Source organism: Lichenostomus cassidix, chromosome 1Aa (assembly GCF_008360975.1).
Source record: "Lichenostomus cassidix isolate B80296 chromosome 1Aa, HeHo_3.0, whole genome shotgun sequence".
NCBI lineage: Eukaryota > Metazoa > Chordata > Aves > Passeriformes > Meliphagidae > Lichenostomus > Lichenostomus cassidix.
Window position 1 is genome coordinate 56,336,298 of NC_139480.1, and position 16,335 is coordinate 56,352,632.

Below are 16,335 nucleotides of genomic sequence, written 5' to 3' on the forward strand. Positions count from 1 at the left end.
TGTCTTTCACAGCATCCTCATAGGCTTACTCTGGAAATGTGGGTTAGATGAGTAGACAAGTGAGGTGGATTGAGAACTGACTGAAAGCAGATCCCACAGTGGTCAACAGCTGAGCCCTCCAGTATCTAAAGGGGCATTACAAAAAAGGTAGGGACAAACATTTTAATAGGGCCTGTAGTGATAGGAGAAGCGCTAACAGTTTTAAATAAAAGGAGTATAGACTTAGACTAGATATAAGGATGACATTTTTTTAGATTGAGGGTGGTGAAAGCCTGGGACAGGTTGCCCAGAGAGGCTGTAAATGGTCAATCCTGGCTCCAGTCAGGACAGGGGTAATTTTTGCAGTAGCATGGTGGGGGTGTGGCCAGGACCCAGAGGTTATTCTATACCACCTTAAATTGTAGAAGCAGTGGCCCAGTGCAGCCATCTCAACCTTGACAAAACTCTATTCCCATGTTGAAGGTTGGTGGGGGGGAAATTTTCTCCATTTCTCTTACTAGGAAACCACAATGACCAGGTACTCAAGGACCATTTACTCTTTTGTAAGAGACAAAGCATGTGGACGGGTGTGGTGAGGGGAGGAGGCATCTGGCCATTGAGACTTCACTTGCTCACTGGGCACTGGAGGGGGAAGAGTGAAGCTGCTGCCTTCCTTTTCGCTGTGACCGCGGAAAGTCCAGCTCTGCACTGCCTTCTCTTCCTTGCTGGGTGAGCTCCCATTTGGGAAAGGGCAGAGGATTCCCTTTTCCCCGCCTGGAGCACATTCCTCCCCGGCTGCGCTCGCAGCTGCTGCAGAGGACCCTGGCTGTCGCTGCTCCCGCCCTGCTCTCCAGAACGCACCGCGGCTTCTGCCCTAACTGCGGAGTTTCTGCCACCTTGCTGGCTAGCCCGGCTGAGCCATTCCCGCTGCTCCAGCTCGCTGCCCCAAGCTCTCGGCTGTGCCCCACCCACCCCAGCCGCCATTACCCATGTGAGACCGACCTGACCTCGCGCCACAGCGCCACCTGCAGCTGCTCAGCAGCACCCCTGCTGGCTGTGACCATAACTGCACCAAAGAGAAGGGTGTCTGGCAGCCCAGGGACATCTGCCACTGGGTTTCTGGTTTTTGTTTGTTGTAGCTAGTGTTGTTTGTTGCTTGTTTGCCTCATTATAGAAACTAGTAAAGAACTGTTATTCCTTTCCCCATACCTTTGCATAAAAGCCCTTGATTCCAAAGTTACATTAATTCGGAGGGAAGGGGGGGTCACATTCTCTATTCTAAGGGAGGTTTCCACCTTCCTTAGCAGACACCTGTCATTCAAACTGTCGAAGGTTGGGAGCATTGGAATTTTTTTCTCCATCCCTGTTACTAAGCAACAAATATCTGGGTGCTCAGAGCCATCAATTCTTTTGTAAGAGACAAAAGGCTATGGCTCGGTGGGGCAAGGGGAAGAGGCATGATGGCCATTGGGACCGGCACTCGTTCCTCAGACACCGGGAGGAAAGCAACTGCTTTTGGCTTCTGGCTGCGACCGCGGGAGATCCAACTGTGCTCTGCTTTCTCCTTCTGGCTGGGTGAGCTTTTGGCTGGGGAAAAGGCACGGGATTCAACCTCTTTCCCCACTGGGAGTGCACGTTTTCCCGGCTGCATTTTCACAGCAGCTGTGGGGGAGCCATTTTCGCCGCATGAGACCGCGGCGTCTGCTGTGACTGCAGAGTCCCTGCTACCTCACTGGCTAGCCCGGGAGAGAGAGCCAGCACTGCCCCTGCTGCCCTGCTCGCCGCTCCGAGCTGCCTGCCTGCTTCTCAGCCCGTCCACCATTACCAGCTGCCTGAGGCTGACCTGACCCTGTGCCACAGCGCCACCTGCAGCCGCTCGGCAGTCATCGCACCTGCCCTGCCTGGCCAGGAGCTCAACAGCGCCCCTGCTGGCTGTGACCGTGATTACACCACACGGGAACGTGCTCGGCAGCTCAAAAAGACATCTGCTATGGGTTTTCTGGTTCTATTTGTTGTTATTCTTGTTATTGCTTGTTTACTCTGCTATAGATAGTAGTAAAGAACTGTTAAACCTTTTCCCCATACCTTTGCCTGAAAGCCCTTGATTTCAAAATTAAAATAATTCGGAGGGAAGGAAGATCACATTCTCTGTTCTAAGAGAGAGTTCCACCTCTCTTAGCAGGCACCTGTCTTTCAAACCAAGACGCAAACCAAGACGCCATGGGAAAGTGCATACCAAAGGATTGACTCCAGCCATAAACACCTATGCATGAATACCTTTTTGATTTACCACCCAGAACACTGGGTAGGGGCTGTGTATGTGTGATAAGAAGAGCAGAAATGTCTGCTCTGTGGGTGCTTGGTTTGGTGTGACTGTTCTCTCTTTCCTGCTGCACTTTCCCAAAACTTGTACACAGAAACATGTAAATACCGAAGTGTGGGTAATAAAGATGAATCCTGCCAGAAGAGAGCAGAGGTTCGTGTTTGTTACTTTCCAAGCTGCTGCATACACCATTGTCAGGAGCACGGCCAAGGGAGTTTCTTCTGAGGACAAGGGGTCACTTCTGGTCAAGTAAGCAGGGCAGAGGGAGTGGTGAGGTGGCCTCGGTTCCAAGCCAAAGGGAGCAGGTTTGATATGAATAATTTTCCCCCCCAAAGGCCAGGAAGGATGAGCAAGAGGTTGGGAGGGAGCATATCCAGGACAGCTGACCCTAACAGACCAAATGGATATTCACAGAGTCACAGAATGGCTGAGGTTGGAAGGGACCTCCAGAGGTCTGTAAGGAGCTAAGGAGCGCAGTTGCCTGTCTCAAACACTATCAAGACCACAACAGAAGGAACTTGCAATAAGATAAACCACCACAGCAGGAACTTGAGATAAGCACAGAAGAGAGAAATTTGTGACAGAAAGATGTTAATTCCAGGCCTGGCAGAGGTGAGATCAGGCAAACAAGAGTGAATATACATTCCAAATGAAAGTCATTGCCTCTGCTCATATAATGCAATAAACATAGTATACTAACAAAGCAATTTTGATTCCTCTCCCTGGCACCAGTGAGAGTCACGGGCCCTAACACCAGAGCCTGATGTCCCCCAGCTAGGGAGAGAGGGTACACCCCATGAGCTGACCTGTGGTTCTTTTTGTGTGACCATGGGGAAGACATGAGAAGGTGGGATGGGAAGCCCACTTCTGTCCTGGCAGCACTGGTGTGTCAGCTCAAAGAAGAAAACACTAGCCGAGGGAGTTCTGCTAAAGTGAAGGTAACCTCAGCTTCCAGTAGCCAAGCGGCTAAGTACAATTGAAGGGAAGATGATGGGTCAGATCCCCTTGAAGGAACCTCTGGAATATATGCCCAGGAAGGGAATGATAACTAGCCAGGTAGAGGCACGGGAAAATAATGTTTTTTAGACTGGGTGGATTCAATGGCCTGGCACAGCAGAGCCACAAAAATATGAAACATTAGTTGATACAGGTGTGCAGTGTACCCTTGTCCTGTGGTGAGGATAATCCTGTGTATTCCCATATTGTTGTTCCTATGCTCTTTTAGAAAATGTGGTCCTGCTGCTTTAACTGCATTCAGCCAATGGGAGGAGAGCGGGTTGTTTAAAACCCTTCCCCAAGTGTCTCTATGGGGGAAGTGAGGTGGAGAAAAAGATACTCCTGGGACTGGCTGGTGGCTGCTGTTCACACTGTGAGTTTTTCCCTGGGGGTGCCTCTTTGTCATCTTCCTTTTTGGACGCTTTTCTCTGATTCACTTTCTCACCAAGAAAACCCAAGGAGCCCCGGAGCACGGCAGATGAGAATCCTCCAGGGAGCTACTGGAGCAACTCTGCCCCGCCCCGGGGACGCCGGAGAGGGGAAACTACACCTGAGATAAGGACACTGAAGCTTACCACTTGTTAACTCAGGTTTAATAACTCCTTTTCCCTGTTTTCCCCTTCCCCTGTGCCTTGCAGAGCACTCTGTGTGTTTTGTTAAATAAATAGGTTGGTTTTTTTCACTTTCATTTAAGAAATTCTGTTGTGAGTGGGGGAGGAGGGTGTACCCAAGCCCTTGGCTTTCGGGGGGGAGGCATTTGTTCGGAGCGCTCTCCACCTAGAGATATTTGTCTCTAATCCGGGACAACCCTAATGCCATCAGGGCTTGTGGGAGCAGAACCCATTTCTATTGCTGGGGTGACAGGGGGATTGCAAGAATTAACCTTGCTAGAAGCCGAGGTGAGCCTGACTGGAAAGGAGTGGCAGAAACATCTCACTGTGACTGGTCCAGAGGTCCCATGTATTCTGGGCATAGATTTCCTCCAAAATGGATATTTCAAAGACCCGAAAGGACTCAAGTGGGCTTTTGGAATAGCTGCTGTCGAGGCAGAGGGCATGAGGCAATTGAACACCTTGCCTGGACTATCAGAGAACCCTTCTGCAGTTGGACTCTTGAAGGTGGAGGACCAACAAGTACCAATTGCCACCTCGACAGTGCACCGCCGGCAATACAGGACTAATCGAGATGCTGTGGTTCCCATCCACAAGATGATCTGTGAGCTGGAGAGCCAAAGGGTGGTCAGCAAGGCCCACTCATCCTTTAACAGCCCCATCTGGCCTGTGCGCAAATCTGACGGAGAATGGAGATTGATTGTGGACTATCGCGCCTTGAATGAGGTGACTCCACCTCTGAGTGCTGCTGTGCCAGACATGCTGGAGCTCCAGTATGAGCTAGAGTCCAAGGCAGCAAAGTGGTATGCCACTATTGACATTGCAAATGCCTTTGTCTCCATTCCTCTGGCAGCAGAGTGCAGGCCTCAGTGTGCGTTCACCTGGAGGGGCGTGCAGTATACCTGGAACCGACTGCCCCAGAGATGAAGAATATTCTCTATTCTAAGGGAGGTTCCCACCTGTGGAGGTTCACCGGTCCGAACCGGCCGGCCTGGAGCCCAGGGCTCCAGTTGTCAACGTGGCACAGCCCCCCAAAGGAGGTGCAGCTTCGTCTGAAGACTCCGACAACGAAGTGTAACCTCCCGCACCGCGCCCCCTGAAAGTTCTCTCTTTGGTTAGAAGTTTAGTTACCCCACCCCTGTTACCACCCCAGCTGCCACCCCTATCTAGAATGTTCTGTTCCCCTCGCTCCCTCATTGGTTGGATTGTATCCCTCCCCTGGTTTTGTTTCATTTGCTACCCTGCTTGTCTGTCAATGCTGTACCCGAGCTGATTGGCTCCGCCCCTGCTGACCCACCCCGGAAACCCCATACCCCCTTTTAAAACCCCCCAACTGCCGTTGCTCTGGGCCATTCGTGCCTCGTGGGTTCTGGGAGCCAGACCTCACGTCCACGGACAGCCTGAGAGCTTTTAGGGTGCCTGCTTCTCCGCTATCCCGTCAATAAAGCACCTTGAAGCTCTCGACCTCTGTGGTTCTTTGCCTCTTGGGGACTGGAGGCTGACTCGACTCCCTGCCACCGGGCCTGACCCTCTGCCACAGGGCGGCCTACTCCTCCTCTCCCCATCCGGGGAATCAGGCAGTGCCCCCGGGGGCCGACTGGTGCTAGTCCAGAGGGACGGAGCCGGAGCCGAGTGGGCTGAAGGCTGAGCCCAGCTCCAGCAACACCCACCTTTTTTGGCAGACACCTGTCTTTTGAAAGGAATAAGGGAGGGTCTTTACAAACAAATGGCTGGTAAGATAAGACCTGAGTCTGCTGGTAAGATAAGACCAATACTAAAAGACAGAAGAAACAATGGGAGGGATTTTCATAGGAATTCCACTGATTGGTTTACCCAAGGCTGTGTTAAAAAACTACAAGAACAGAGACATAAGAAAAAGAAGAAAGGGGGGATATGTATTAAGAGGGTCTGTATTAGACATTCTGGGAAGCCTGTACCTCTCGAGTACCTCAGCCAGTGGGGAAAGAGAGAGGGAACTGCAGCCAGGAAAGTAAGATAAAAGAGGCTGCATCCTCTAGCAATTCGAGAGAGACCCCATGGGACCTCTCCCTTTATTCATGAATAAAGTTACAGGACTCCTCTGTCTCCTTTTTAGACATAAACCTCTGGTGTTTGTAGATTAATTTTCCCTGACACTTTCAAACCAAGACAGTAAGATAGGCCTATAAGTAAATTACTGTTGTGGTATGGTAAATCCTCTGTGAGTCCTTTGCTAAATTGTTATGCAAGTTAAGCTAAATGTTAAGGTGCTGTTAAGTTTAAATGCTGTTAAGTGCTACTGAACCTTTAAGTTGTATTCCTTTTTATCCTTACTGCTTCTATCCATTGATGAAGCAGACGTGAAAAAAGACACATGTGGGAAGTAAGCAGCAGTCACATGCAGCTCACAGCACAGAGGTGTGTATGTTCCTGCATTAGCCATCACAGGGGGAGTTGTACACTCCTCCAACACCAGGTGCTGCTCCTCTGCAGCTTGGGCATGACCCGGCAGGGTGCTTGCAAGAAGATCCTTTAAAGTTTTACTTCAGCTGCCAGCCCCTGTACTGCTGCAGGTTCACTCCCTAGCTTTACTCTCTCGCATGCCACAATCCACCCCATTTCTCACAGGCCTAGCAGGGATGTGCCGAAGGGAAGGTGCTCATTGGCAGCATTGTGTTATGGTCCAGGGTTATGGTCCCAGTGCCCCACTAGCTGTGCCCTCTGAGCCATGGAGTGGAGCTGGCACAGTGCAGCACCCACATATCTCCATAACCAGCACCTGGGCTTGAGTGCATGATGCCCTGAAGGAGTATTTTCCCTGTTAAGCGCTAAGTTAGGCATTTCTCACCAGTGGTACTAAACCTGCTTGATCGTTACCCACGATAAATTTGGCATCCTAGCTGCGAGAAACTTCTTAATCCAATTTTCCCCCTCCCCCCACCATCCCCCCATCCCCGTTCCCCTCCCCTTCCCCCCAGACGTTAATATTCATCACTTTATTCTTGGTGCAAGGGCTCGTATTTCCATCACTCAGGGTCTGGATAGCCTCACAGATGAGCTGCAGAAGAGCCACAACCCACTGCTGATACAGCAGCCTCCGGCCATCCCGAGGAGCGGCCACCAGCCGCCCTCATCCCGTTCCTATTGCGGCGCAGCTGGGGGACTAAAGAGACACCTCCCCACGCCCAAAGACATCCCGCTTTCCCCCTCCCAAGGACAGCCATGCTGAAGCACCGCCGTATCTTTCCCGGCCGCGGCTCCCGACGGCGCGCCCGCCCCTGTCCCCGCAGCAGCGCTCCCTCCTGCCCCCGGGGCCATGGCCGCATCCCGCACCGCTCCTCCCTGGCGGCCCCCATCGAGGGAACCACCGCTCTGCCGGGACCTCCTATGCCGGCGGATGCGGCTGCCGGCCCGGGGTGGTGAATCGGGCCGTGTTCGGTCAGCGCCGCGTTCGGTCAGCGCCGCTCGGTCCCGGCCGGCCAGGGCCGCGCTGAGCCGGGCTCTGTGGGGCTGCAGCCTCACTGCCCCGCGCCCGCGGGGACAGCGCGGTCCAGCCCTGCGCCACAACCCTGGCCCTCCCGGTGCCCCCAGCCCGCTCCGGAGCGGCGATTCCCGGGGATCCCTCCCGGTGCCCCCAGCCCGCTCCGGAGCGGCGATTCCAGGCGATCCCTCCCGCAGCGCGCAGGGGGTGATGCCTGGAGTGTCGCGTACACCCCCGCGGGCAGAGCTAAGAGGGGACAACTGCGGATATTCTTACGGCCTCCAGACGCTGGGAACGCCGGGCGGTGCGGGATCGGCCCGGTCTGCTGTCGGGTCGCGGCGCCGGGCGCTGGGCTGGGCTCGTCGGTGGAAAGGTTGCTCGGCGCCGTGGTCTTTTGGGCTCTTATAAGGGTTCTCCTAGGTGAAAACGTTTCTGTTTATCATTTCTACTGTCAAACAAGAAGATGTTCTCAGGAGAACTCGCTGCACTCTTAGATAAAGGCAAGGCCGTGCAGGTGGTGTAATCTCCCGCGCTGAGGGGGAGCTGACAACAGACTCCTCACCACATTTCGCTGGATAAATTCATCCTGAGGCCAAGGGATGTGTGCAGCATGAAGGAGGATCAGGCTGTACCTGCACTGCACACACACCTGAACCTGCCAAGCCAGGGCAGCTGCTCTGTGCAGTGCTAACTCCAAAATGTTCACCACTACACTGCTTGGAAACGCCTTTATAATCTGCTTGTGCATTCTATTCTCATTTCAGTGCATTCAAAAGCAGAGTTTAGCTGCTTTTGATGTATTCTTCAAAAAGATATTCAGAGATTAGTATGTTTTCCTTATTTCTGCAATGATTACTACTAGGATTTCCTCTCTATAAACATTTGTGTGCCAAGCATTGTAATTTTGACACGTTTGACTTGAAAATAAATTAATGCTTAGTTAAATATCAGCTAAATGAATGTTTTGTGCTGTCATAATATTTTTATTAGTTGAAAGTACAGCAGTTAGCAAAAACATTCAGGAATTTGCCAGTGAAAACATGTTGACTGGGTTCTGCTTTCATTTCTGTGAGTGTGAGTAAACATTATTACCATGGATCTGTGAGAGGTTTATTTTGTTATGGCTCTTACTGGAACATTAATCTTTATGTTTGCCTTTGTTAGGTGAAAGCAGAAAAGATGTCAGAAAAGCTCTCTAAAGAGCTCATTCATGAACTTCGTTAATGAACACTTTTCATAAGTCTTCATGTGTCCAAGATGGCCTGTGATTCTGATGGTCTCTTTGGTGAATTCACAGTCAGAAAGTGCTCCACTTAAAAACACCCTGAGGTTCAGAAATAATAGAAATCAGTATTGTCCTGTATACTCCTAAGCATGTCATATGAAGCCCTTCTAGCTGTTTTTTCTAAGGCCTTTTTATGTGAGTAGCTGACTGGAAGAAGAAACGCCATGCAAATTCTTGTACCATTTTGCAGCCCTTTTTCCTTGGAAGCAGACAACATACTTATTTTTTAACCTCCTGGTGTGAAGGGGCTGCTAATCTGCATGGAGAATATTTTACTTCATGAATAGTATGATTTGTTCTGGGATTGGTGTATTTGCCAAATAAAATATTAATGTAACACCCTATGTGTGGCTTGTGTTAGTGCTAGCTTTTAAAAATGAAACCTTGACAGCTCCCCGTTTCTTTAAGATTGTCTGGACAGGAGCAAATACTTAAACTCAGAACTTAGAAACAGGAGAAAAGACAAATGAAAAGTATAATTGGACTAACTGACTGCTAAGGGAAGCCAATATGGTTTCTTTTAGTCCCAGAAATGGGGAATCCTGTGAATAACATTTAAGGATTACCTGAGTCTCACAGCCGCTCTGTAACTCACCCATTGGTTATCAACTATGTGGAGAGCAAAATCATAGTTGGAATGCATATATTCTTAGATTTAGAGCAAGGCCTGTGTGCTCAGCCAGGATCCAGCCAGGGAAAAGAGCACAGAGATTTTCAGTGTGCACAGTAAGGTGGTACATAGCAAGAATACAAACCAAATGTATACAATATAACAGTAATTTTTTTTTTTTTATTTATTCTTGAGTGTAATTCCTTTTCATTCTCCTTCTCTAATTTGTGTGGTTAAAGCTTGCTTTTCACCTGAAACATCCTGAAATAGAGATGACACCATTTATCATTGCCCGGGGAAGAATAGTGACAGTTCTATTCTGTTACCTCATTTTCAGACCACAGTTGTGTCACTTCCCATTAATTGTCACTGCCTGTGGCAGCCTGGATTAGTTCTGCCAGGGAAATTTGCAGCATTAGGGGTTGTGACACTGCTCCCTTTCCAGGCACCCTCTTCCCTTGACACCTGCACTGCCCCTGGACACATGATCATCAGTGAAGAGAAGCCTGGCTCCAGCTAGGTCAAGCACAGAGCCACCTCAGCAAATTATCTGGCTCACAATTCAGCTTTGGGAAGTGATAAGCTTTCAGGATAGAAAATTTATTTTTCCCCATATAGCTTTATTTTAATGTCTGTGTTTTTCCCTCCCTCCCCTCCTCTCCAGTATCATTGCGATGGCCAGCGTCACTTCATCTGCTTATTTCCTGCTGACCTGAACACTTACAGCTGTTGCTCCCAGAACAATACTTTCTCTGAACTATTAATAAGGAGTCTAGACTTTCTAAGGTGATAGCAATACCTTTTTGGCAGAGCTGGAGCATGTGAGGAGAGCAGTCTTGCTTGAGGGCTCTGGGGAAGCAGAGCTGCCCTCAGTGGGGGAACAAGCCTGGAGCTGGGGTGACCTTCATGCAGGTTGTGCCCCTGCTATGGGTCCTGGCTGAGGGGCTTATCAGCAGCCCCAGGTATTGGATGTGATGAGGCAGGGCCTTCCAGGGAATCTCACCAGGAGGCACAACTCCAGGGAGGGCTGCAGACCCAGCAGGGACAAGTACCTGCACACCAAAGCCCAGCCAGAGCTTCCACATGGCTCCCAGGCACAGAGCGGAGGAGGTGCCAGGTGAGGGACCATCAGGGAATTAAAACCTTTTGGTGCCAGACAGAAATGCTTTTATCTGCATGTTTTTGTACATCTCTAGTTGTACAAAACGCACCTCATATCCATTTCCTGGTGTTCTGGTATGCTCATTGCATAGAAGATAGTTTGCCTCTGGGTTGCCTCTTGGAGTTGGGTACACATTCCTGCTGGGATCAATCCCAGGTGCAATGCTGGGTGTAGTTCTATGCAGGGGCTGCTGCCAAAGATTGTCATGAGCCACCCTCCAAAGGGTTTTGCTGCCTCTCCCTGTGAAGTTTCAACACGCCATCAACACAGGAGGGAACTGGTAGTTTAGGTACAGGCAGAGATACCCCTTGTCCCTCTGCCTGTGGGCCAAGAGTTTAATCATCTATACTCTGGAAGAAATAGCAAGTAAGTTAATATTGTGGAGAATACTAAAGCAGGTGTTTCAAATACTTGTGTCTGCAGATCATTTTTGGCTATCCATTTTAGCTAGCTGGATCTAGCAGTGTCCCTGTGTTGATGTGACCAGGCAGCCCAAGGTATCCACAGATCCATATAAAATGCTCACTGGTGATTTAGTCATGTACATGTAATTCTCCCCAGAGTGATTTTCAGCTAAGATAAAGATTTAACCTTTAATTTTTTTGAGCTTTTGGGCTGTTCCCTGTTTTGCCATGGTAGCATTAGGTAAGGGGAAAAGCTTCTATCCACATAAAGTCTGAGCTGTGCTTTGAAAGAATAGCCTAAAGCAACAAGCTGTTGTGTCTCTCTTTCCAAGCCTGTATGTTGGCAGTGGTTCTGATACTAATAACTTTTGACAGGTAAAACAAGTAATATTTGGGCACATTTAGCATAATAGTTCCCTTAATGTAGTGTTGTGACAGAGCTAAACTTGTTTGTTGATAAGTGAAACTATCAGAACTGAAACAGAGACTTCTTCTGTGAACTGCTTTATTCTTCTGCCATTTCTTCAGGGGCTTATGATGTACAACTGTAGTGTTTATTATACATTAGGTTATTTCCTGCTTTTCTGTCACAGGTGCCTTGCCATTAAAAATTTCATTCAGTACATGACTTCTATGTAGTGTTTTAAAACTCTAAAATTTTAAGTTTTTTGTTTTACATGGCTTCTTGCTGCAGCAGGGAACACCATGCTCTGTGGTGGTATCTGTAATATATGACAACATGGGATATATGCAAATAATTCTATGTATGGATACTCATAAAACTCTGACTGTAGTTTTTCCATGAGTAAGAGGTTGCATTCTGAACTGAGGGATTTAGTAGCATCATGACTATAAACTAGATTTACCTTAAATGCATTTGCTTAACCAATTCATTTTTATGTTTTGTTTTGTTTTGTCCGTTTGTTTGGTTTTTGTTACAGTGTTCTGTGCCATTCATTTTTATGGTGTATTAAGTCCACTTTCATCTTGGGATCTCAAAATACTTTCATGTTTCACAGGTAAGCAAGCAATGTCAAACAGTCACACTATGATTTCTAGCTCTGGAAATGGAGCTTGATTGTCCTTGATCATTCCAGCTAAGGAAGGGAACCAAGATAATATGCTGTTATTTTTCTGTGTGACTTTGTTTTGACTGTACAGAAGTGGTAAGCCTATCTCAGCTTACTCTGAGGACTGAATGAAATTAGTACCAAATGCTGCTGAGATTTGCAGAGATCAGAGGAAAATTCTGTAATGACTGAATTTTCTTGCAGGATCTTTGTAGGCCACATTCTTCTTTACTTTGTGGGGTCACCTCTTGCGCTCCACAAAACAAAATTTTTCCTGGAATATTGTCAAGTTTTCATGGTTTGATGGCTCTGCATGTTTTCCCATCAAACATATCTGTTTGCCAACATGTATCTCTGGATAAATACAATGCTTGCACCTGAAAAAGCAGCACTGGCTGATGTGGAATTCAGCCCAAACTGAACAAATGTTGCTAGGAAGGAGAAAGTGCTGCTATAGTGCTAAGTAGGTAAGTAGAAGTATTCTTTAAAATCCAGAAGTTCTGTTATTTGTTCTTCCTACCTGGAAATTGATCCATCTCCCCTGGCCTTGATTTCTTACAGCAATGACAGTTTAAATACTGCACAATGGAGAAATATCATGGGATATGAGACTTCTGCAAGTGTCATGTGTAACTCAAATCTCATTCTTGCAGAATAGAATAGCCCCAGAAGTAATCCCTTGTGGAAAAGAAATTGAATAAGGTGTATAATTACTGGTGTTTTTTCACACATGCAGACCCAGAGTTTGCTCAGTAGACATACTGATCAAGAGATCTCTGCATCTAGAGATAAACTCAGGTATAACCATTACTTCTTCAGAACAATGGGCTTAAAAAATCCAGTGGTTTAATTATCAGTTACTGGAAATAGCTGGTGGTTTACTTACATGGATGGGCTGTAAATTACTTTTGGCATCTTTTTCTTTAGGATAGACATCCCATTAGAAAAATTGTGTACTCCCACACACTAAATGAAAAAAACCAGACAACAAACCCCAACAACATTTTAAGGCTCTAATTAAAAAAAAAAAAAAAAAAAAAAAAAAGTCTGACAAATCATAGTTCCAACAGCACAAGACAGGCTGAAAGGAAAATTGCACTTAGCAACTTCATAAAAAATATTTAGAATGATGGAATATTTTGGGTTAGAAGGGACCTTAAAATTCATCTTGTCCCAACCCCAGAACATGGTCAGGGTCACCTTTTTGCTAGACCTCGCATCTCAGAGCCCCTTCCAACCTGGCCTTGGACACTTCATGGATGTGGCAGCCACAGCTTCTCTGGGCACTCTGTGCCAGGGCCTCACCACCCTTACAGGGAAGAATTCCTTCCAATATCTAATCTAAACCTACTGTTGTAGGAGTGCCTTTCCAATTTCCATGTGAATAATAGCAGAGGAAAAGGGATTGTAATTCTGACATGATGAGGACTGAGTATTGCCTATCTGAAGCCTCTGGCCAGTTTGATATACAGGAAAGTGGCAGATGTTTTTCTGGTGCTTGTAGGAAGCCTGTTTTGAGGTGTGGCATTTTAAGATGAATTCTGTTTAGGCTGATTTGTAAATAGTAAATAGTATTGAAGTGGAAGAAAAAATGCTGCAAATTAAATGAATCTATGATAAAGCTTTGCAATAACCAACATAGTAATCAAATTTTCCTTTTCTGACCAAGTGTGGCCAGTATACATCTACCCATCAAAATCTTTCACATAAAGAAAAGCATACTTCTTGACTTCTGGCCTCTTGCTTTCTGACTGCATGACTCTCCTCTCTCCTCTCCTCTCCTCTCCTCTCCTCTCCTCTCCTCTCCTCTCCTCTCCTCTCCTCTCCTCTCCTCTCCTCTCCTCTCCTCTCCTCTCCTCTCCTTTTCCTTTTCCTTTCCTTTTCCTTTGCCCTCCCCTCCTCTTCCTTCTCTCTCCTTCCTCTCCTCTCCTCTCCTCTCTCCTCTCCTCTCCTCTCCTCTCCTCTCCTCTCCTCTCCTCTCCTCTCCTCGGCATATATTTCTGAATCATTTGCAGAGGGAGAAACTCTTCTGCAATGTTTTTTCCCTTAGTCCCTTTTGATGATTCATTTTCACGCAGATGCTATCATTTAACCCTGCTGGTGCATCAGAGGTTCAACTTAAAGTTTTTGGAACCTGTATATTTTTCTAACAACAGGATGCTATCAGAATCACTTTCTCCTTTGTCATATAATTTCTCTGAAAAGGTCAGCATGAACCTATCTTCTGGGCAGAATTTTTAAAGCTATAAATATGTTAGTCTAGTTTTTAAATCAAAATATTTTTTGACAGAAAAAGAATGACCTTAACAATCACCTTGTTGGGATCTGAAAATGTGGGCTTATGTAAGTATGAATAGTTATGGACATTACCTTTGAAAAATCCACATTTAGAAAGCCTCTTTAAGTTACAGCCAACTTTTGCATTTGTTTTTTATCAGTTTTGGAAAATATTCTTTAGTAAATACAGAATCCCTGTGAATTTACCAGTGACAAAATGAAGGACTGAGTCAAGAATGTAAGTCAGCACAGTTCTTCTGGCTGCAAGCCACCTCAGTTTACAAAGTTAAGGAACTGATTTCTTCTTTAAACTTATCTGTGATTTTCCTTTCTTTTCAAGATATGATTTTTTAAAAAGTGCTAGGGAGTTAAATAGCACATCTTTTGCAACCTGATTCTGAGAGGGTTTACCTTTTCTAGGTAATACCCTTTAAAGTTGCCACGAAAAAGCAGTGAGAAACTGAAAACTGTCCTTTGGTCTTTTCACATCCACAAACAAGCCTTTCTCTTCAAAAGTATTTTGATGAATAAATATGCTATTTCATATACTCCAGTATTTCCTGTTGGACATTTGCTATGTTGACACAGAAAACAGTGTCCCTTTCATTGTAGAGAATAATATGAGAATTGTGTGGTTTAAAGCAAAAGCAAAATACTTGTTGACTTTGTAGGGCACCCCAAGGCCCTTGCTTAATAACCACATTTTTCAGAGGAAGAAATATTCATATTTTATAAAAGTTACATCAGATTATACTAATATATTTAATATATAAGTCACTTTAAAATGTGATTGACCACATCATGCATTAATAAAAATATTTTTAATAGCTTGTGATAGAAAATAAACTGTATAGCCAGACAGTACTGCTGATAAATGAAATACATTGATAATATTTATGAAAGTCTGAAAAGTACTGGAAAAACCATATAAATCCAATGATTTATAATAGTTTATATGTTTATAGGATTTTTATTTTATAACATTTATATTATGATATATAACATGCTTTAGAACATTTATATTATGATATATATAAAATCCAATAAGTCAGTTTATTGCTGACTGTCGGATTGGAGGGTTACAACTGCAGGTTCATCTATGGTGAAAAAAGGCTATCAAAGTTAACTGAAGATTAAACATAATAATAAAAAATTATGTTATCATTATAATAATGCATTCAGTGATGAAAGTTTTCTCACTGTCCTGCAGCCCATTTGGCTCCAAATCTCAGGCAGGAAAGAGTATTTATTGCTATAGTGACAGGAGACTGTCAGAACAGCAGGTTGCAGGAGTGTTGATGCATAATGAAGATTTTTCAGATTTTTGTGAGAGAAAGAGGAAGCAACTGCTAAAGGTGCTAGGAACAAGTCCAGAGGGAGCACCAATATGATCAGACGGATGGAGCAGCTCTGCTGGGAGGAAAGGCTGAGGGAATTGGGATTGTTCACCTGGAGAAGAGAAGAGAAGAGAAGAGAAGAGAAGAGAAGAGAAGAGAAGAGAAGAGAAGAGAAGAGAGAAGAGGAGAGGAGAGGAGAAGAGAAGAGAAGAGAAGAGAAGAGAAGAGAAGAGAAGAGAAGAGAAGAGAAGAGAAGAGAAGAGAAGAGAAGAGAAGAGAAGCTTTGGGGTGACCTCACTGTGGCCTTGGAGTGCCTGAAGGGAGCCTGCAGGAGAGATGGAGAGAGACTCTTGACAAGGGCCTGGAGTGACAGGACAAGGGGCAATGGCTTCACATTGACAGAGAGCAGGTTAGATTGTATATTGGGAAGGAATTGTTCCCTGTGAGGATGCTGAGGCCCTGGCACAGGGTGCCCAGAGAAGCTTTGGCTGCCCCTGGATTCCTGGCAGTGTCCAAGGCCAGGCTGGATGTGGCTCTGAGCAGCCTGGGACAGTGGAAGGTGTCCCTGCCCATAGCAGAGAGTGGAACGAGATCATCTCTTCAAACTCAAATCATTCCATGATTCTATAAAGCAGAATTTACTGTCAAGGAAGGGTTGAAGCAAGTTCTCTTTATTTTTTTGTTGCTTTTAGCTTTTCTTCATGATCTCTTCTCATTGACTAAAAAAGCCCTCAGCCCTCATTTTTAAAGAAGTCCTGTAAAGTTCTTACTAACAACAATCATGTGGAGAGAAATCCATAGCAAGGACAAAATTCAGCTGG